Source organism: Petromyzon marinus, unplaced genomic scaffold, assembly GCF_048934315.1.
Source record: "Petromyzon marinus isolate PM22_M1 ecotype Great Lakes invasive population unplaced genomic scaffold, UKy_Petmar_22M1.pri1.0 PM_Scaffold_188, whole genome shotgun sequence".
In the NCBI taxonomy this organism is placed as follows: domain Eukaryota; kingdom Metazoa; phylum Chordata; class Hyperoartia; order Petromyzontiformes; family Petromyzontidae; genus Petromyzon; species Petromyzon marinus.
The window spans coordinates 45001-50000 of NW_027423155.1; the positions used below are offsets into that span (position 1 = coordinate 45001).

A 5000-nucleotide genomic window follows, 5' to 3' on the forward strand; every position below is an offset into this window, starting at 1 on the left:
GGAGTGTATGTACACTGTATATGTGTGTGTAACTAACAGTAAGAGGAGTGTATACACTGTGTGTGTGTACACTGTGTATGTGTGTGTAACTCACAGTGACAGGAGTGTATACACTGTGTGTATGTGTGTGTGTACACTATGTGTGTGTATGTATATGTGTGTATGTGTATGTGTGTGTATGTGTGTGTAACTCACAGTGACAGGAGTGTATAAGACACTATGTGTGTGTATGTACACTGTATGTGTGTGTATACACTGTATGTGTACACTGTATGTGTGTGTATGTGTACACTATGTGTGTGTATGTGTGTGTACACCATGTGTGTGTGTGTGTAACTCACAGTGACAGGAGTGTATAAGACACTATGTGTGTGTATGTGTGTGTGTATGTACACTGTATGTGTGTGTGTACACTGTATGTGTACACTATGTGTGTGTGTAACTCACAGTGACAAGAGTGTATACACTGTGTGTGTGTGTACACTGTGTGTATGTATGTGTATGTGTGTCTACACTGTATATGTGTGTGTGTGTAACTCACAGTGACAGGAGTGTATATGACACTATGTGTGTGTGTGTACACTATGTGTGTGTATGTAACTCACAGTGACAGGAGTGTATAAGACACTATGTGTGTGTGTGTATGTGTGTGTGTGTATGTGTGTATGTGAATGTGTGTGTAACTCACAGTGACAGGAGTGTATAAGACACTATGTGTGTGTATGTGTGTGTATGTACACTGTATGTGTATGTATATGTGTGTGTATGTATGTGTGTATGTGTGTACTATGTGTGTATGTGTGTGTAACTCACAGTGACAGGAGTGTATAATACACTATGTGTATGTGTACACTATGTATGTGTGTGTGTATGTGTGTATGTGTGTGTAACTCACAGTGACAGGAGTGTATAAGACACTATGTGTGTGTGTGTACACTATGTGTGTGTGTGTAACTCACAGTGACAGGAGTGTATAAGACACTATGTGTGTGTATGTGTGTGTAACTCACAGTGACAGGAGTGTATAAAACACTATGTGTGTGTGTGTACACTATGTGTGTGTATGTAACTCACAGTGACAGGAGTGTATAAGACACTATGTGTGTGTGTATGTGTGTGTGTGTATGTGTGTATGTGAATGTGTGTGTAACTCACAGTGACAGGAGTGTATAAGACACTATGTGTGTGTATGTGTGTGTATGTACACTGTATGTGTATGTATATGTGTGTGTATGTATGTGTGTATGTGTGTACTATGTGTGTATGTGTGTGTAACTCACAGTGACAGGAGTGTATAATACACTATGTGTATGTGTACACTATGTATGTGTGTGTGTATGTGTGTATGTGTGTGTAACTCACAGTGACAGGAGTGTATAAGACACTATGTGTGTGTGTGTACACTATGTGTGTGTGTGTAACTCACAGTGACAGGAGTGTATAAGACACTATGTGTGTGTATGTGTGTGTAACTCACAGTGACAGGAGTGTAAAGACACTATGTGTGTGTGTGTACACTATGTGTGTGTATGTGTGTGTAACTCACAGTGACAGGAGTGTATAAGACACTATGTGTGTATGTGTGTATGTGAATGTGTGTGTAACTCACAGTGACAGGAGTGTATAAGACACTATGTGTGTGTATGTGTGTGTATGTACACTGTATGTGTATGTATATGTGTGTGTATGTATGTGTGTATGTGTGTACTATGTGTGTATGTGTGTGTAACTCACAGTGACAGGAGTGTATAATACACTATGTGTATGTGTACACTATGTATGTGTGTGTGCATGTGTGTATGTGTGTGTAACTCACAGTGACAGGAGTGTATAAGACACTATGTGTATGTGTATACCGTGTGTGTACACTGTATATGTATGTGTGTACACTATGTGTGTGTAACTCACAGTGACAGGAGTGTATAAGACACTATGTGTGTGTGTGTGTATGTATGTGTACACTATGTGTGTGTATGTGTGTGTATGTATGTGTACACTATGTGTGTGTATGTGTGTGTATGTATGTGTACACTATGTGTGTGTATGTGTGTGTATGTATGTGTACACTATGTGCGTGTATGTATGTGTGTATGTGTGTATGTGTGTGTAACTCACAGTGACAGGAGTGTATAAGACACTATATGTGTGTGTATGTATGTGTATGTGTACACTATGTGTGTGTATGTATGTGTGTATGTGTGTGTAACTCACAGTGACAGGAGTGTATAAGACACTATGTGTGTGTGTGTACACTGTATGTGTGTGTGTGTAACTCACAGTGACAGGAGTGTATAAGACACTATGTGTGTGTGTACACTGTATGTGTATGTGTACACTATGTGTGTGTATGTATGTGTGTATGTGTGTGTAACTCACAGTGACAGGAGTGTATAAGACACTATGTGTATGTGTGTATGTATGTGTGTACACTATGTGTGTGTATGTGTGTACACTGTATGTGTGTACACCATGTGTGTGTATGTGTGTGTAACTTACAGTGACAGGAGTGTATAAGACACTGTGTGTGTATGTGTACACTATGTGTGTGTGTACACTATGTGTGTGTATGTGTGTGTGTATGTATGTGTACACTATGTGTGTGTATGTATGTGTGTATGTGTATGTGTGTGTAACTCACAGTGACAGGAGTGTATAAGACACTATGTGTGTGTATGTGTACACTATGTGTATGTGTACACTATGTGTGTGTATGTATGTGTGTATGTGTGTGTAACTCACAGTGACAGGAGTGTATAAGACACTATGTGTGTGTGTACACTATGTGTGTATGTGTGTGTGTATGTGTGTGTGTGTAACTCACAGTGACAGGAGTGTATAAGACACTATATGTATGTGTGTGTGTACACTGTGTGAATGTGTGTGTAACTCACAGTGACAGGAGTGTATAAGACACTATGTGTGTGTATGTGTGTGTATGTACACTGTATGTGTATGTATATGTGTGTGTATGTATGTGTGTATGTGTGTACTATGTGTGTATGTGTGTGTAACTCACAGTGACAGGAGTGTATAAGACACTATGTGTGTGTGTGTATGTATGTGTATGTGTACACTATGTGTGTGTGTATGTATGTGTGTATGTGTGTGTAACTCACAGTGACAGGAGTGTATAAGACACTATGTGTGTGTGTGTACACTGTATGTGTATGTGTACACTATGTGTGTGTATGTATGTGTGTATGTGTGTGTGTGTAACTCACAGTGACAGGAGTGTATAAGACACTATGTGTGTATGTATGTGTATGTGTGTGTATGTGTATGTATGTGTATGTGTGTGTGTAACTCACAGTGACAGGAGTGTATAAGACACTATGTGTGTGTGTATGTGTACACTATGTGTATGTGTGTGTACACTGTGTGTGTAACTCACAGTGACAGGAGTGTATAAGACACTATGTGTGTGTGTATGTGTACACTATGTGTATGTGTGTGTACACTGTGTGTGTATGTGTACACTATGTGTGTGTATGTATGTGTGTATGTGTGTGTGTAACTCACAGTGACAGGAGTGTATAAGACACTATGTGTGTGTGTGTACACTATGTGTGTGTGTGTAACTCACAGTGACAGGAGTGTATAAGACACTATGTGTGTGTGTGTACACTGTATGTGTACACTATGTGTGTGTATGTATGTGTGTATGTGTGTGTGTAACTCACAGTGACAGGAGTGTATAAGACACTATGTGTGTGTATGTGTGTGTATGTACACTGTATGTGTATGTATATGTGTGTGTATGTATGTGTGTATGTGTGTACTATGTGTGTATGTGTGTGTAACTCACAGTGACAGGAGTGTATAAGACACTATGTGTGTATGTATGTGTATGTGTGTGTATGTGTATGTATGTGTATGTGTACACTATGTGTGTGTATGTGTATGTATGTGTATGTGTGTGTGTATGTGTATGTGTGTGTATGTGTACACTATGTGTGTGTGTAACTCACAGTGACAGGAGTGTATAAGACACTATATGTATGTGTGTGTGTATGTATCTGTGTGTGTATGTATATGTGTATACACTATGTATGTGTATGTGTGTGTAACTCACAGTGACAGGAGTGTATAAGACACTATATGTATGTGTGTGTGTATGTATCTGTGTGTGTATGTATATGTGTATACACTATGTATGTGTATGTGTGTGTGTAACTCACAGTGACAGGAGTGTATAAGACACTATATGTATGTGTGTGTGTATACACTATGTATGTGTGTGTGTGTAACTCACAGTGACAGGAGTGTATAAGACACTATATGTATGTGTGTGTGTATGTACACTGTATGTGTGTGTATGTGTACACTATGTGTGTGTATGTGTGTGTACACCATGTGTGTGTGTGTGTAACTCACAGTGACAGGAGTGTATAAGACACTATGTGTGTGTATGTGTGTGTGTGTATGTACACTGTATGTGTGTGTGTACACTGTATGTGTACACTATGTGTGTGTGTAACTCACAGTGACAAGAGTGTATACACTGTGTGTGTGTACACTGTGTGTATGTATGTGTATGTGTGTCTACACTGTATATGTGTGTGTGTGTAACTCACAGTGACAGGAGTGTATAAGACACTATGTGTGTGTGTGTACACTGTATGTGTACACTGTGTGTCTGTGTGTGTATCACTGTGTGTATGTATGTATGTGTACACTATGTGTGTGTGTGTAACTCACAGCAACAGGAGTGTTTACACTGTGTGTGTACACTGTGTGTGTGTGTAACTCACAGTGACAGGAGTGTATAAGACACTATGTGTGTGTATGTGTGTGTATGTACACTGTATGTGTATGTATATGTGTGTGTATGTATGTGTGTATGTGTGTACTATGTGTGTATGTGTGTGTAACTCACAGTGACAGGAGTGTATAATACACTATGTGTATGTGTACACTATGTATGTGTGTGTGTATGTGTGTATGTGTGTGTAACTCACAGTGACAGGAGTGTATAAGACACTATGTGTATGTGTATACCG

General features: G+C 39.3%; 1 protein-coding gene across 4 annotated transcripts in view; it reads right to left on the bottom strand.

The window, feature by feature from the left end:
- The window catches only part of LOC142922840 (heat shock protein 75 kDa, mitochondrial-like), a 74941-nt gene that overhangs the window by 42980 nt on the left and 26961 nt on the right, over positions 1–5000 (bottom strand). The gene's annotated exons all lie outside the window — the stretch shown is intronic.